An 18,618-nucleotide genomic window follows, 5' to 3' on the forward strand; every position below is an offset into this window, starting at 1 on the left:
CCCTTTGGGTTTATGCTCTGCACAACAGATACACATTACACTGCTTTGTCAGCCAAAGGACAGATCATTCCTTTGTGAAGGGGAAAAGTTCAATATCCAAAGAGAAGCAGAAGGTAAATAACCTTGTCTCTCATTATTTTTTTTTTTTGAGCAGTTAATCTTTAGTGTACTTTGCACATGTTCATTTTTAAAAAATCCTTTAAAAATTAATGTTATTGCTTTTTTTCTGCTGACAGTTTAATGCAGAAACACTCTAAGTTCCCACTTTTCAAAGGAGTTGGTAGCTATAGAATTTCATAAATTTTGTCTACAAAATCCCATCCAATTTGCCATGTAATTTCAATTTTTAACATTTCAAAGGAGTTCATTTAAACAAATGGACTTTCTAGAAGAATCACTAGATTGGTGTTAGAATTTGGATAAATAAAACTCTCTGATAGTGTCGATTCCTGCTGTGCAGATGAGCAGGACATGCAGTTAGAACCCCATGGACTACACAACATCACTGTAAATCCATGGACATTCTTAAAAAACAAAATAGGCAATGCTAAACATTAGGACTCTCAGGCTAGTTACAAAATGACTGGAGGGCATCTTCAGAGTCAATTTATCACTCCCCACTCTCACACACAATTTGTAACATACATCTTTGGTTCCTGAAACTAGTCTCACTTCTTTGACATATAGCTCATATTGTCCCTCATGTGTAAGCCTTCCTTCTTCCCATCCTGTAAGAGCATTTCATCCCCTTAAAATTAGCCTTTGTGTTTACACAGCTGCCAGGTCTTATCTCCTCAGTTTCTGCAAAATCTGTGTCCACTTTTAGAATCCAGCACATCTTTCTGGTAACTCACTGGTAAGTTTATTGAAACCAAGAACCATGACTCATTCGTTACAGAATTTTTTTAAAGATTTATTTATGCATACAGGAACTGGGGTACAGGCCAGAGGTGTCGGGGGTGAGAGGATTCACCAGAGACAGAGTGGGGAACAGAATGGGCAGACTGACTGAAATATACTGCTGAGGGGAGCAGCGGGTGAGTCAGGAGAGGTCTGCTGCGCTATGTGAGTTGCTCCCTGGCCAGCCGGGGATGGAACTCGTGCTGCAGTGACTGTGGATAGCTTCAAGGCTGCGTCTTAACCCCTTGTGCCACTAGGGAGGCCCTCATTACAGAATTTTTGAGTAGAAGGAATCTTATGGTAAGATTAACAGACAAATGTAGAAACACTTTTGAAATGTAAAGACCAATAGAGTTTACATAAACATGGAGACAAATCAAATAGAGCTGATGTAAGATAAGAACTCAGTGTATGTTCATTTTGCAGGGGGTCATTTTATTTAAGCCTTGATTGCCTCCTGCTTTCACAGTGTGATGGACCTCCTTTAACACCAAGGATATAGGTCACACCAAAAAAAGTCAAATTACCCTCCTGAAATAGTAAAAATGTAAACCAAACTTGAACTTATAAAGAAATCAAAAGATCAAAACAAAAAAAGCTTGTATAACTGGAAGAAAACACACTGGTAAATAGCAGAATATCTGCTACCTGCTAGTCTTCTAGTTTCAGAATTCAAGTAATCTCCTAGGTCAGGATCAGGATTGTTACTAGGAATTTGTACTATTTGGTCTGGAATTTTTGTTGGGGTAAGTGAATCCCAAAACTGTATGAAAGTAGAAACCAGAATGACTAGGCATTGGGTGACTTGATGATTTCCACAGGGTGCAAATCATTGATGCATTTTATATTAAGTTAATGTAATTTACTCCCCTACCTCACAGAGAGTGGACATTTTCATATGCTTTAAAACCATTTTTGTCTGTATGCATGATTATTTATGGTTTAAATGCCTGTGTTTCTGTTCTGATTTGTGTCGGGGCTAGTAGAAATTTCATTTCCCATGTAAAATTAAAGATTACATTATTTAAATTCAGATTGGATAGCTTAGTAAATAGGCCTTCAAGCTTTAACTACTAAAGTTCTCCTTGTTGTCTCAGGACCCCGTATGCTGGGGGGTACAGAGAACTCTGCTATTTCTACTGAGTAGAGCAAGGCACCCATAAATAGATTTAGCTGTTGAAAACTGTTTGTGGTCATGTAAAATGTTGTTCACAAATATTTTATCACTTAGGAGAGCCACATGAAAAAAAATATGTATATACACACATACACAAACACACAGTATATACACAGAAACTCTAATATAAATAACTACTTGGAGAAAAGTTCTTCAGAAAACGAGTGTTTATAATTGAATATCCTGGCAGACTATGGTGACCACACCTGAGGGGGAATGCCCTATACTATAAAGATATTAATGAGAACGTAAAGCAATGGCACTTCATTAAAAAAAATTAAAGGAAAAAAAAGAAAGAAAATGAATGCTTAGCATTCTGTGGAGACGGTGGAAAGACAGTGGAGAGGAGACTTGATTTCCAGCTCCTGCTCTGACTCTAAATCATTGTTTGACCTTGGACAAGTAATTTGTTCCAACTGTACTCTTTTCTAAGAATTTCTGTTGTTCTATAGAACTCTACTTTTATAAAATAGATTATTTCTCCCTTCTAATTACGGCTAACAAGTGATAAATTGTTTCCACAAATAGGGACAGGAAAACTGCCTGTTTGGACAGCCCTGGGAATTTGCACTAGTTGGTTTGGAATCAAATACAGCATCTTTAAAATACACTTTGGATTTGATTCCATATCACCTGATAAGAGATGTCTACCTTGTTCCAGTTTGTGACATTCATTAACAGTGAGTTAGCATAGTCTTTCTGTGCCAATTTTTTACAAATGAACCCATATTCCAAGATATTAGAGTATGGGAGAGCTTTTCTTAGCACTACCTGACTATTTTTTCATCCAATGGGAAGCTGGATTTGACAGCTAATGGGTCTTTTTTTTTTCCTAAAGCTACCATCTGTTCCAAGGCACTTTTAAAAGTTTCTATCATCATCATTATGTGTGAGATATATAAATATATTCATAATTATTCATTTTCTAAGAAAAAGGTACAAACACAATTAGAATGAAAAAGATTTACTATTTAAACCAATGCAGCTAAATTTATATTTCAGCAAATAAAGAAATCTGAAATATCTACTGAGCCTCTAGTTATATACACATTTGATAGCTTTTAAAGTTGCAGGCACATCTCATTGTAACAGAATTTCCGGCAATGCAGGTGGTGATAGTATCACACACAGCTACCAGCACCAGGAGCTGCTATGCAGAGATGTGTGTGATCTCCTCAGGGGTGTCTTTTCTGTTTTTTTGAAGATTTATTTATTTATGCAGACAAGAGCAGGGGTACAGGGCAGAGGTGCGGGGGAGGGGGGTATGAGAGGATTCACCAGAGACAGAGCGGAACACAGAACAGGCACACTGACTGAAATACACTGCTGAGGGGAGCAGCAGGTGAGACAGGAGAGGTCTGCCTCGCCATGTGGGTTTCTCTTTGGCCAGCTGGGGATCGAACTTATGCTGCAGAGGCTGCGGATTGCTTCATAGTGCAGTGCTTAACCCCTTGGCTACCAGGGAGGCCCTCCTCAGGGGTCTCTTGCAGGTACTGTTTCTTTTTCTCATGGGAGGTAGTATAGCTAGTAGCATTCTTATACCTGCCACCTTCAAAACCCTGGTTCTGATTCAAGTCCATGCCTTAACTTAGCCAACATGTTTGTTCAGCAAATAAGCAATTCAAATCTGTGATCCAAATAAATCTCCCTCTCTGATTCAGCTAGTTCAAATGGTGTGTTTGCCATCTTAAACAAAAAAATTCCTAATTTGTTCAGGAGATTGTTTTATGAAATATCAAAATTTAATTTTTTTGAAGATTTATTTATTTATTTATACAAGCACTGGGTACAGTCAGAAGCACAGGAGGGTGAGAGAATTCACCAGAACCAGAGCGGGGAACAGAACAGGCAGACTGATGAAATACACTGCTGAGGGGAGCAGCGGCCGCAGCACAAGAGGTCTGTGCGCCATGTAGGACCCTCGCTGGCGGCAGGGGATCGAACCGGCGCTGCAGAGGCTGTGGGTAGCTTTGCAGCTCAGTGCTCAACCGCTGCGCCACCAGGGGAGGCCCTCAAAATTTAATTTTTATATAAAATATTAAAGTAGTAGTAGCCCTTTGATCTAATCTTTTGTTCCTCATTTGCTAGCTAATCCAATAGACTAGTCCATGGTGTTAGTTCACGAAATTCACTAAGCCAATAATGTCTTAGCCCTCATAAGTGACATAAATGTCTCTAAAAGTTGACCTCAGGAAGAATTTACCCTCATCTGGGGCACCATGGGTGGTCAGCAGTAAAGAGATTTTTTTCAGAGGGGGACATATTTCATTTTTCTTCAGTGAATCTGGAAAATGAACAGTACATAACGATTCTATAAAATAGAACTACCTTGATGAAAAGAATTTGTTTTCCTCTTCCGTAAGCTGAGAACAAGTCTTGGTAGACTCCTTGTCTCACCTGGGAGAACAGCTCAGGGAGCTAGGTGGGCAACAGCCATTATGCACAAGAAGATAGAGCCATCAGGTAGAGCCATCAGGAGGGCAGGCCTGTGGATAATGCTGGGTGACTGCTATTGGGAATGAGCTGAATTGTGCCTGGGGGTGGTGTTGAGGGAGGGCATTTTTGGGGAGACCATGGTCTCTAGGAAGGGGAAGTGTGTCTGTACAATAGATGCAAAGGGGTCAGAGGTGGGATATTCCTACCAAGTAGGGGGTAGGTCAAGAGGTCAATGCTCCATGAAGCCTATCATTTGTAACTTTAATATAGGAAGTGTGTGTTGCAGGATTTGAATTTGACAGAGGTTTTACTATAGTTTTGAAAACAAAGGTCTAGTGTGATCCAGATGAGATTTGTGTTGTATTGTTCTCCAAGCTCTGTATAGGAAATGTGAGGAAGGAAATGTGTGTAGGAAATGTCAGGAAGTAGAGAAGGTGAACGGCAGCGGCCCAGACTGCATGCTATTACCCAAATTGCAGTAATATATTGCAAAGGATGAATTGAAAGGACACAAAGAAAGACAGGACTCAGTTTTGAGTGGCTTCTAGGGAGAGAGAGAAGGGGAGAGAGAGAATGACTTTGACTTAAAGCTCTGAATCTCAGGGACTGAGAGCGCAGTGCCATTAAGGCAATGGTTTGAAAGCGGGAAGGAGGGAAAAAACTCTGAATCTTAAAGGAGCAAAAAATATGGTGAAACTTGAGGTTTCGTCTAAGATGAGAATTTCAAAAAGGGGAAGAACTTTTATTTTTAAATTAATGATGATTCGATCAAACCATTTGACAGAAAGAGAGTGAGTTCCATCTGGACTTACTGTAGGAAACGTCTCAGCTAACCAACTCAGGTAACTCACTAAGGAAACCCTCTCATGGATTTTTTCAGCCAAGATATTTATATAGACATTCTTCATTCTTGCTCTTTCTTTGGGAGAGGGGGTTTGTTTGAAAAATTAAATAAATGAGGATTAATGATTAGAAATAATTGTGCAAGTAAGACCTAAGCTAAAGTCTTTTGTATACATATTCTTTTTTTTTTTTTAAATTATTTATTTATGCATACAAAAGCTGGGGTACAGGCCAGAGATGTGGGGAAGAGAGGGGTGAGAGGATTCACCGGAGACAGCGTGGGGAACAGAACAGACAGACAGACTGAAATACACTGCTGAGGGGAGCAGAGGGAGAGACAGGAGAGGTCTGCTGCGCCATGTGGGTTGCTCCCTGGCCGGCCAGGGATCGAACTTGTGCTGCAGAGGCTGTGGATTGCTTCATAATGTGGTGCTTAACCCCTTAAGGGAGCCACCACGGAGGCCCTGTATACATATTCTTATGATATGCAGACATCGTTCTAATTTTCAAGCAGGGAGGTAAGTGTCAAGTCGTAGTAACTTGTTTTCACAAGTGCAGAGTTAGGTATGACTATATTAGCTCCATCAAACATAGGTGCATTTACAGTCCCCAACTCCAGAAACTCTCTTGCCTACGCTCCCATGTTGCATGGCTTGTGGCCCAGCCAGCAGACACAGCTGATCAGCACTTGGTAGATGAGCAAACATACAGCTAATTCAGGACCAGAAATCTGGGAAGATGTTTGGCAACAAAATTTTGCCCAGAGTTAATGGTGATTAAGTAGACTAATCAGATTTTTCTGCTTGGAAATATCATTCTCTAGAAACTCTAAGAGCCCTATAAAACAGTAATATCTGCATCACACTATAATTCAACCTCTCTCTTTCTGTTCCGTGCTACCAGCTAGCCAGAATTTCCTCTAATTACTACTTTTCTTGACTAATAAGGTAAGTCAGACCCGTGAATCAGCATCACCAACAGGAGTGAGCTTCATGGATGTTAATGGGGTAGTTTATAGGGTCTGACAATGAGAGTTCAAGGCTAGATTTATGGGGGCCTTACTGCCCTCTCCACCTCAAATAAAGTTTCCTGCTTCGAGTGCCCATAGAAAAAGATGATCCTCCAGTATCGAGGTGTATTTAAGAACACTGCCACATCCCTCCTTTCCTGAATGCGGCCAGCACCAGTCCCTATATCAAGGGCACCTCAGTCCTCAGCATCAAGAAGCACCTGATGCAGCTCTGATATTTCTGTTTCTAAAGAGGAATGTTCTATTGCTCTATCGCCTTTTTATGCAGTAGTATAAAGGAGGCTTGCTGCTGTTGACTAATCATTTGAGAAGCAACTTCTCTGATCCTTCCAGATCCAGCTCTTCCCAATTATCACAGGTATAATTTAATGGTCTTGTTGAATCAGAGCAATCAGCTTTTCCTTCAAGAGCAGCCAGCCCTGCAATGGTGATCTTAGAGCATCCATTTCAACCATCTTCATAGTGTTGATCAGGTGAATTGCCTGATTTTCACTAAATGATGCTACCATTTAAAAAAAAAAAAGAAAGGAAAGGGGCCTCCCTGGTGGCTCAAGGGGTTAAGACGCAGCACTATGAAGCTGTCTGCAGTTACTGCAGCACGAGTTCATTCCCCGGCCAGGGAGCTACCCTCAGCAGACCTCTCCTGTCTCACCCACTGCTCCCCTCACAGTGTATTTCAGTCAACCCACCTATTCTGTTCTCCACTCTGTCTCTGGTGAATCCTCTCAACACCCCCCCCCCACACCTCTGGCCTGTACCCCAGTTCTTGCATAAATAAATAAATAAATCTTCGGGGGAAAAAAAGGAAAAAGAAAGATGAGCACTTCAGGAGTCCACTGGGATTGCTAAGTGCCCTTGTTGGTTCAAATGTTTGTCCCTCTTTAGTTCCAGTCAGTCTATGTGTGCTGTGTAGTTGTGACAGATGGATTTCCTGCCTAGATGCTCTAAGATTTGCCAGGAAATAGTCTTTACATACACACTGTTTGACCAGGAGGAGCTACTTGTCTGTAGTGATGAAATTATTCAAAGCATGGAATGCAAACAAAATAACAACGAGATAGCACTTCATACCTATTATAATGGCTATTTTTTCAAAAAGAAAATAACCAGTGCTAGTGAGAATGTGGAGAAATCAGAACATTTGTTTATTGCTGGTGAGAAAATGGTGCAGCCAATATGGAAAATAGTTTGGCAGTTCTTCATAAGATTAGACAAGAATTCCACATGATCTGCAAATCTACTCATAAGTATGTACTCAAAAGAATAGAAAGCAAGGATTCAAATAGCTATTTCTGCACAAGTGTTCATAGCAACATTATTCCAGATTGCTAAAAGGTGGGAAGAACCAAGTGTCCATCTATAGACAAATGAATAAAGAAGATGCAGTGCACATATGCAACGGAATATTATTCAGCCTTAAAAAGGAAGGGCATTCTGATATATGTTGCAACATGCATGAATCTTAAAAACTCTGTGCTAGGTGAAATAAGCCAGACATAAAATGAGAAATAGTTCTATGAGGGATGGATAAATAAAAGGTAAAACTATAGACCATAAAATAGAATAGAGGTTACCAGAGACTGAAGGAAGGGAAGGGAAGGATAGGGGTGTTAATTTTTAACACAGACGGTTTCTGTTAGGGATGAAAAGTTCTGGAAATGCATGGTGGTTGTGCTCACATAATGTGGTGAATGTACTTAACTGTACATTTAAAAATGGTTACAGTGGTCAACAAAAAAAAGTATGGAAAAGTAAATTTCTTTTGTTCAATTCCTTGTGAAGGGTGTGGGCAGCTCCATGGCATATTCTATGTTTGGCCCAGAGGCTTGTAAAAGAAGTCTACACCCTGTGTACTACTATGCCAGGGAGAAGATGGAGAAGAGGCTCTGACTGTGGGGGGCAAGTTTCACTGAACCATTCCACTTGCAGCCACAATTTTCTCTGCCATTCCAAATGTCTCCTATTTCAATTAAATACATGTCTATTTTCCTGCCTACCATTCTGGGCAAGTGAGTTCTGCTGGGGAATGTGCCTTCTCCTCTCCCTGAAATCCCTTTTGAAATGAATAAAACATGGGCCAGAGCCATTCAGTCTCTGCAGCTGGTTCTCACTAGCTTATAGTTTGTCATTTGTTTCCTTCTACCCATGACAAGCATGGTAGTTTGCTCTTCTGTTGACTTTTATTCCTGTGAAGTTCCCATCAGACCAGAGTTTAATTTAGCTGCTCGTGATCAGCCATGCCCTGCTCTCCGGGACCCTATGAGTGTACATAGATGGCCCTTCACAATTTTACCACAAAATTAGAAAAGGGATGATGACTAGACAGCACTGGGATGGTATCCTTTGCTAAAACAGGACATCCTGTTTCTATATTTGGCTGAGTGAGACCCACGACTTGGAGAACGACTTTGAAACTCAGGTACAGCTGTGGTTTCTGTGATCAGCCAACACCTGTACAGTGTAACTACTTGAATAAAATAAAAATGGTGAAGTTATCACTCTAGAAAGCATTTGGTAAGAACCAAATGTTCAAACTGCGTTTAAAATTACAAGTGAAAACATGTATGCTCCTGGAAGTATCAGGCTAACCCGTTTGTCATTTCATCATGAAGATTCAGAACAAATGACAATGTTTGGAAATGTGTGCTGTAGTATAATGAGAGTACAGTGGTGGCAGGCGCCGGAAAACAGCAGATGCGGACACAGGGTGGTTCCTTTGCTTTTGAACCCTAATTCTTCCAAGGAACTTCTTCTCCCTTCAGTGGCTATTAGTAAAACAAAAACAAACTGCCCCAATTTCAAGTATATTTTACCCCTTCTTGCTCACTTCAGATTTTTTCCACTGTGCTCCTACATAATCTGATGGCATGATTTTGACAAGTTGGCATCTGCTGGTGTTTGGTGTTTGGCATTTCTGACATGACATTGGCCTTATTTTATGCCAGAATTTTAATCCTAATGAAAGTTTCTAGGGTGGGTTCAGAGTACAGCTTTGCTTAAGAGCCAACAAAGTCAGAACAAACCTTGGGCACTCTATCTTCTAAACTGGCCATTGGCTCACTTATTATATAACAGTCATTGGTTCCGATGAGGATGTTAAATCAATTAGGCCATTCCACAGCACTGGGATAGAGCTGTGTGAAATGTCACCAAACTAACAGTTTTAACGAGAAGAGCATGTTGTCACTAAAGAATCCTACTAAAAACATATTGCAGGCTATGTATAACAGAGTATTTTTGCATGGAATTTTTCATGGTAGCAGAGGGAAAAGGTGATTGCTTTGTACCCTCAATTACCAAATCACATTTATACCCTTCACAGATTAGGATGACCCCTGACCTATTCCATTCTAGATTCCAAGGCTTTTATCCCCATGGAAGAATAAGCGGTTCCTAGAAGTATATATGCATGTGTGTGTATATATATGTGTGTATATGTATATATATTATATATGTATATATGTATATATATGTATTAATATGTATAACATGTATAATATATATTATACACACACGAATGTATGTATGTATTTCTAGTTTGTGCAGTTACAACTTAAGCAAAATAATTAAAGCCTTTAAAAGTAGTCTGGTGGCACAGCGGTTGAGTGCTGGGTTGTGAAGCTGCCCGCAGCCTCTGCAGGGCCGGTTCGATCCCCGGCTGCTCCCCGGCCACCAGAGGAGGGTCCCACATGGCGCTCAGACCTCTTCTGCCGCCCGCTGCTCCCCTCAGCAGTGTACTTTGGTCCTTCTGCCTGCTCTGCTCCCCGCTCTGGCTCTGGTGAATTCTCTCACCCTCCCGCGCTTCTGACTGTACCCAGTGCATGTATAAACAAAAACAAACAAACAAACAAATAAATAAATAAACATGCCTCTATTAAAAAAAAAAAAAAGAAGAGAAATTAAAAAAAAATAAAAGTAGTCTGACATGGAAAATGGGAAGAAGGGGTCCTAGCTTATGAGAATAAGCATGTATTTCTTTTTGTGTCTGAAAGCATCACATGTTGTGGACATGCCATAGTTCACACATACTCTGTGACCTTCGTATATCACAGCCCTGCTCTGTGGATTCTGGTTGTGCATGCCTTGAACAGCCCAGCTCCAACAAGTCTCCTTGCAGGAGGGCTGGCAGCTGGAGTGAGCACAGCTGAAGATCCTGTTGTCTTAGCTGGAAATCCTTGCTGTTGTGTGTTGGGTGATGCACAGATGTGTGCATCAGCACCACCCTTTCTACGACCCACCTGTGTTAGAGGGGAGATAGTATCAGCCCGGGGAACTCATGGAAACCGGGCCCACATAGCCAGGTTGGCCTTTGTGAAATCAGATCAGAGAATTTGGCTGAAGGTACATAAAGAGTACTTGAAGTGGAAATCACTGAAACTTTCAGGGAGTTTATAACAGGGTCACATTACTTTCACCTTGGCCAGCTGCCTGCTTGGCACCCTCCCATTACATTTGGAAGAAAAGGGAGAAAGTGATGTTCTAGCCACAGGTACAATATGTATTAATATCCAAAGGAAGAGTCAGCAAATTTATGCATGATTCAAAGATATACTTGATTTAGTGTCAGATAGCTATTTTGTCCATAGTATTTTTGTCAAGATTTCCAACACGTTTATTCATCCTCTTGTCATTGGACCAAAACTACTCTTGTAAATCCTGAAACTTACTTCTTTTATTGCCTTCTTTTGGCACAAATTCTCTCTCTCTCTCTCTCTCTCTCTCTCTCTCTCTCTCTCTCTCACACACACACACACACACACACACACACAGAGAGAGAACCATATGTTCAGATTAAGCTCTAAGACTTCACATTTCACATCAGATAAGTATGCTCTCATTAAAGAGTTCTCTTGGAATCTTGTAACATGTGGATTCCCTATTGAAATGGAGGTAGCTCTACATACCCTGCCTTTCAGGGAATCTGAACTAAACTCTGTGGTACTTCAGTAGCTTTGAGGAGCTCTGACACTGTTTTAACCTGAAAACATACATGCTCTTTGCAATACCATGCTCTTGTCTGGGAAGCAAAAAGAATGGATGGAAGGAAACCACAATCTTGCTTTCTAATTAAAAGGCTAAGTGGAAAAGTCCTTCCCAAAATTTGTTCATTGTTTACTTTTCTGTAAATTTTTTCCTACAAAGCAAATAAATATAGAAGTAATTTCCTCACTAGTTCTCAACAAGATAACTGTGCTCATAAGTTATATTTAGTTCGCAGAAAGTGAAGAGATTAATAGCCCTTGTTTGCAGAGTGCTGTAATGTACCAAGTGCTTTGCATTTCTCTCATTCGTTCTTACATGAACCCCAGGAAGGATGAAGCACAAGAACAATTAACATTTATGGAGTATTGACTTTGCACTGATTGCTTCCACAAGATATCTCATTTAATCCTCATAACCAGAATGATTTGTTATCATATAAAAAAACCTGAGATTCAGAGAAGGGAAGTGATTTGCCTAAAGATGTGCAATTAATAAATGGCAGCATGCAAATCCAACCCAAACCTTTCTGACTCCAGAGCCTTCAAGATTCTTCCTTCAGGGTATGTTACCTCCTGACAAGCAGGGGAATTGAGAAGCACCTTACTGTGAATGCATCCAGCTCCCCAAATGGGGTAGTCAATTGCTTTGTAGTTAACGAGAGCTACAGAGCAAGGGAAGAGTTATTATGAAGACCTGTCAGTAGCAAGTTAATATTAGGATAAGTCACAAGCTGGGGCTCAAACTGTATTGCTCATTAGAATCCGAAACTTGTTTAAAATGCAGATTTCTGAGTCCTAACTCTAGGTTCTTAGTGATAGCTATTTTTTTTTTTTGCAAATGACCCTTAAATTTTCCAATTCATACCTTGATCGATTCAGACTATGAAATCTCTAGTTTTGATGACTTATACTGTGAATGGCAATTGCAAGCAGGTATCTTGCTATTAAGAAACTTTAAGGCCTTTGGGCATATAGGAAGGCTGCAGAAGACATGCATTTGCTTTGAGATATTAGTAAAATTGATGTCCTCTATAGCACAAAACACAAAATATAGCATGCAACCTGGAAAATAGAAACACTAAAGAAATATACTTTACTGAGTATCAGTGGGAGTTAACTGCGATTTTTCAAGGACTTTAATTTAAAGGCCAGCTAAGTTCTTATGTTACAAGCTTTGGGTCACCCACCTTATGAGGAAGAAGAAAGTATTTTGATTTCCCAAAGCAGTAAGTGTCTGTGGGATTCCTTATTGTCTTCTTTTATAAGTGTTTCAAATCAACCTCTAAGAAAATCTACCTTTTTTTTTTTTAACTCTTAAATATAATTAAAACTAGTTTGGAAGTTAAACCTAGCTATCAATATCCTGAAGACTTACATCAAATGGATGAAAATCAGCTTTGCCTTCCTGCAATGGATTCAATATTAGTATATTTTGTTCTTAAATTCCTCAGTCTGTTCCCATTTCCATTCCTTATGTGCTAGTGCCCTGCTTTCCGACTATAGCTCACTAGGAAATCTGGGGAAAGTAAAAACAATAATAGTATTGGGACAATTTATTGTGAGGTAGCAGCAAAGACTAACTAGGAAATGTTCTACATTTAAATAGATCCTTCAATATATATAATCCATTATAACTCTTATTTAGATTTTCCTGCTGATAAACAGGTGGCCCCTGATCACAAATAAAGCAGTGTTCTCTGGAAAAGATATTAGTTTTGTTTATGAATAGCATCTGTTCCAAGAATGTATAATATTGGCCCCAGCGTAGGCTATATAGAGAAAGAAAAAGTAGGAGTGGATTTAATACTACATCTGTGACTAGTTAGTTATGGTAAACTTCAGGTATTTGGTGGTTTCAGCAAAAGTTCTAATACACATTCCAGGCATCAAGAACTATAGGGAAGACTGTAAAAATATTTAGACAAAGAATTAATATATGCAGTAGTTTGAGAAACTAGAAAGTACATGCAGTTCCCTGCTGACTTGAAAACTGCGCTCAATTCATCCTCTTACAAGGGATGTGTGCCTCTGCTTCCCACTTGGGAGTAGAGGCTGTGGTGAGGGCATATGCAGAAATGGGGAGTCCTGTTGACTTTATCAGCACCCATTGGGCAAAACTGACTAGATTATCATAGGAGGGTGGAGGGGGTCTATGACAGAAACAGCATATTAGGGCCATACGGAGGGCCCAGTGTGCGTTAGGAGGCAAGAATGAAGCACGGGGAGCAGAGACCACAGACTTCATTGGGCTCTTTGTAGGAAAGACAAGATAAGACAAGGGAGATAGTCAGGACTGACGGTGTAAATAACCTGGTGGCGTTGGGGCATAGAGACTATCCTAGTTGTTTGCATCAATATAGGGCGGGGAAAATATTGACTTGGCGAGTGAGTTAGATAAAGTAGTTTTTCATAGTATGTGTTCTGGTTTGCAGGGATGTTGTAAACAACTGTGCTCTTTAGTTTGGCCCTGTAATAAATAGGTGCTAAGTAGACAAATGTAGAACCCGAGAAAGAGTTAGGATAGCGATGAATAGTCCCTTCAACCAGGAACTCAGAATCTAGTAGCTGAACTAAGTATGTATGCTGATAGAGCAAATCCAAAGTATACCATGACAAATGCTATACTAGCAGCTTAATCAAAATGCTATGGGGGTTTTAAAGAGGCAAACGAGTAATGATATGGAAAGATTTTTTTTTGTGGAGATTTACATTCTCCTCAATATTCAAGTAGAACCACTGCTTCAAAATTATACAACCCTGTTAACAAATGCTACCTTCATATACGTGAAAGAACACAAGGCAAAGCCTCACTGAGTGCTTTGACTATACTGATAAACCGTTCTTACCTCTCTCCACTACCATGTTTTTCCATGTGCACGTTGCTAGCCATCACTGACTGAGTAAAAACCTGATCTGTCATTCTTTCCCCACATGAGAACTTTTTTACTCTGTTGGCAATTAATGTTGGTAATCAGCCTGGTTCATAGGGATTTACATATTGTCCACTTTAAAATTAAAAGGTATGCAGGGTTAAAGAAATTCCAGCATTAATTTTGGTTGATTCTTGATTAGCTGATGCATGATGGCCAGAGAGGCAGCCCAGGCATGCCCATGTCTGGGTCACCCTAATGCAGGCAACCCCACTGCCTTCTTTAAGCCATGTCTGCATGTCCTTTATGTCAGTGAGATCCCAGCCAGCCACTGTCATTTTCTAGAGGACAGTAAAACAGAATTTTCCTTATGAACTTGGAGAAGGGTTGTAGCTGCTTGGGATGCTTGGGATATTCTGTCAACCACTAGCAAAGAGCAGCTGTTGGCTTGGGTGAGTGGTGACAGGGCTTGGGAGGGAGGTTGAGAGGCTATTTTCCATTAATGTGTCACCTTCGGAAGGAAGGCGTTTATAGAGATAGCAAATAATTAAAAAGGATTCTTATCATGGAATAATATTAATAAGTCTGTAGACTTATCTTCTTTAAACTGAAAGTATGTGAATGAAAAATGTTTGTTGTTCTTTTCATAATTCTCAGGATTGTAAATTTTCTGTTTGGGTTAGTGTCAAATACTCTAAGTCAATAATTACTGGCCACCTACTGTACTTTATTACTGAGGGACATTGTTATACTATTCTTCATCATCAGACAATGATGTCAATGGCTACTGTTTTATTTCAGTGTTTATTATTATGTGCCAATCATTCTGTTAGGCTCCTAATAAACTATTCCTATTTCTCATGCTCTGCTTCTCAAACTTTACTGTATCTAAGAATCATGTGGGTATTTATTTAAAGTACAAATTTCAGGGCCTCAACTGTATGAATTAGAAATTCTGATTTTGTTGGCTGTTAAGGAAGCCTAGGAATCTGGCTTTTAGTCACAGGACCTGCCCTCCCCCCACCTGCCTATTATGTAGTAGGTGGTTGATGGAGTATGTCTCAAAAAACATAGTTCATAATTAAAAACAATAATGCATTCCCGTAAAATTTCCACTACAATTTACCCGTGAACCGATTTTTACGGGGACTACACCTGAGAAGAAAAAGCAAATGTTGTACAAAAATGAACAGTGATGTAATGAAATATATATAAATATAAAAAATTATGCAGTTTAGCCTCTAAATTAATAATAAAGCATGTCAATATCTAAAAACAAACCTGTTGATATAAAACCCTTTCTAATTGTATAACCACTACTGTCTGATTTCTAGAACAAGTCAACAAGAAGGATTCAAGGTTTTATCAAGAACATTAGTCTTTAAAAAAGAGAGAGAGATAACTGGTAGTATTTTTACAGACTAAGGAAAACATCAAAGTCTATCCAAGTTTAGCCTAACAGTAGGTCATCACAGAAGAATCCTAATGTAAAGAGGGAGGAGGGTTATGCTTAGGTCCTTAGTGAGAAAGCATGTTAAAGAAACAAGAGTTTTTTCTTTCTTTTTTTTTTTTTTTTAAGAAGATCGTTAAGCATTCTTTCTCTGGTCACTGAACATCTGCCCTGATGACTCAATAATCCATGTTCCTTCCTGAGTCTGCGAAATCCTTTCTCCAGGACTCAGAGAAAGGCAGGGACATTTGTGTCCCAAAATCAAGCAGGAGGGAGAAAGGGGCTAAAGTTGTATAAAAGTGGAAGTGGGTGGTGATTAGGAGAAGGAATATATTTCTGTGGTCAAAACAAACTAGCGCAGGTGCTTCTTGAGTTACAGACAGCTGACAGATGAAGAAGTGTCCTTTCCTAAAAACATAATAGCAAATATATGTGTGCGTGTGTGTGTGTGTATATATATATACAGTACATCAGAATGTCTCTTTATCTATCCATTTGTCTATATGCTGGTTTCTCACATCTCATGTTTATAACAATTATGTTGATGTACAGGTGACCAGGATGGGAAATTGTCCCCATGGATTTTCCACATCAACTGTTATCTTCGTCTGGGAAAGCTGCACACCCCCCATCATCTCTGCTTTCTTACATTATAAATCAGACCATCACCAGCTCATGTACTTTTTTTTTAATGTTACACTCCTTCTTCTTTGCAATTCTATTCCCAACTCTTCAAAATATCTTTCATCTTCTTCTCGTTCCCCAACTCCCTACTAACTTCCAGCCTAATTTTTTTTTTTTTCATTCTGCTTGTTTATTTGAAATGACTATAGTCACGGCTGGAAAGCATTATAGCAGGGCAAGTAATATATATCAGTGTTGAAGAAAGAGAAAAGCCAAACATTTTGAAATGAGGTCATCATGATAAAAGCCACTGTCAAAACACCCACAAATCTTTGAAATTGTGAAGTCATCTTCAGAATCTCCAGTATCTCAATCTTGTTGTTATCTTCTAATTAAATCTGCTTTTACCAACCTTCCTGCTATAACATAATTTCTTATTAAACTTTATTTGCATTGGTTTAGTTAAACCCAGCACTGCCTAAATATCTTTCTATTGCAACTATATGGCATTTCAGCTACATTATAATACTTCTGTGGGTTGACCCAGAAACTCAACAATCTGACATCATTCAATGGGGAACATGTTCTACTCTCAATTTGCTGGCTGATAAGTGATCTTATGGAAGCATTTGGCTCCATATATGTCTGCATTATGCTGGGCACATATGAGTGTTTCACAGCAACAAAAAGTTATTTCATTGAGTTGACAAATTGAGGAGAAATGGGAATTGTAAGTCATTGAAGCAATTTATCCCTGAAAAATGCTTTTACGACAAGAAGTAATGCCATCACTGCTAATAACTCTGATTTCCCAGAAAAGCCTCTCCATTTCATTTCCTTTTCCTTTTTTTTCTATCCTATTCCCCCAACCTGGAGATAATACCCTTTGCCCCTGCCTAACCACAACCATCTTCCCTTTAGAGACTCCTCACAAAGTTTTTCCTGGTGATTCCAGAACATAGAGCCCTATTAGTACAAGTTTTAGTAATAGGAACTGACATTTTCTGTGTTCTTCCTAGCTGCCAGTACTATGTTGAATGCTCAGAAGGCATCATCTCATTTAACACTCATAACTTTCCTATAAGATAAGCACAGTCATTACCCGCATTTGGTTAGTGAGGAAATTGAAGTGAACAGAAATTGAAATTAACAGAAATTGAAGTGAATAGAAGTAATGCACACATAGAAAGTGGCAGAAGCACCCAAGACCAGGACCCAAGTCATCTGATGATTGAACCCCTGATCATGACATCCTCTTGCATCTCTACCATCTGGTTTCCTCAGATGCCCTGATAATGCACCACAGTGCATGTGATTATATTGTTTTCTTTTTCCAGTACAAGTATGTTGGGCTTCTTTGCTCTTTTAGACTGTACACTCCTCATGGTTAGGGTTTAGAGCAGAGTCTTGGGGAAATTTCTGCAACTTGCTTCCTGTGCCTTCCTGCACCCCAGTCTCCAATGTCACCCACATCACAGAACTTATATTGGTGAGTATTTAAAGACAATAATGCACATAAGCAGCTCAGATGGACAAGGCCCAAGAACGTAGGCCATATTACTGGTGATATGACAAGCACAGTCTTAATGCATGGTGTGGCTAAATGGTTTTCTAAAATTTCTTCCATAAGGACACCAGTCTGCTCTGCCATCCATTTTTCCCTCTGTGAACTCAACTGCCCCAATACCCTCTCACCAGCTCATCAACAAGGTTGAACATTTCATGTCTTTCTTTGCCCTCGAAAGTTCCAGGACCTGTGCCTCAGAGCAGACCTGGCAAGAGACTAGTCACAGCCAAAAAAGAAACATGGAGTGGGTTGAGAGTCAGTAAATGTTCACTCTGTCCTGAACTGTGCATTGACCTCCTACGACTGTTTCCTAATCTGTTACAAGAGACTTCGATATTGGATATCTATTTCAAAGACGAAAATTCCAAGCACTAACCTGTTGTCACTGTCACTGCTTTCTGTTCTTCATGCCATCAAAATATGTGTGTATGCATGAATGTATAGTTGTGTGTGTACATATCCCTGTGTACATAAGTGTGTGTATGGGTGGGAGTTTGTGTGTGACTACATATGAGTGTATTTATGTCCGTGTGTGTGCCTGTGTGTATTTTTGTTTTGCTTTTATCTGCATGTTTGTGTGCGTGGACATTCTTAAGGGTTGGAGCCTCCCAAACCTACGTGACAGAAAAGAGAAGGAAGGGTTACCAGCTTCAGCGCGTACAATCCAGCACCGCCTGCAGAGGCCCAAGTCCTGGCCGCTGCCCGCCCGCCAAAAGAGCCGGCGCCTGCAGGCAGCTTG

Source organism: Talpa europaea (assembly GCF_964194135.1).
Source record: "Talpa europaea genome assembly, chromosome: 14".
Lineage (NCBI taxonomy): Eukaryota > Metazoa > Chordata > Mammalia > Eulipotyphla > Talpidae > Talpa > Talpa europaea.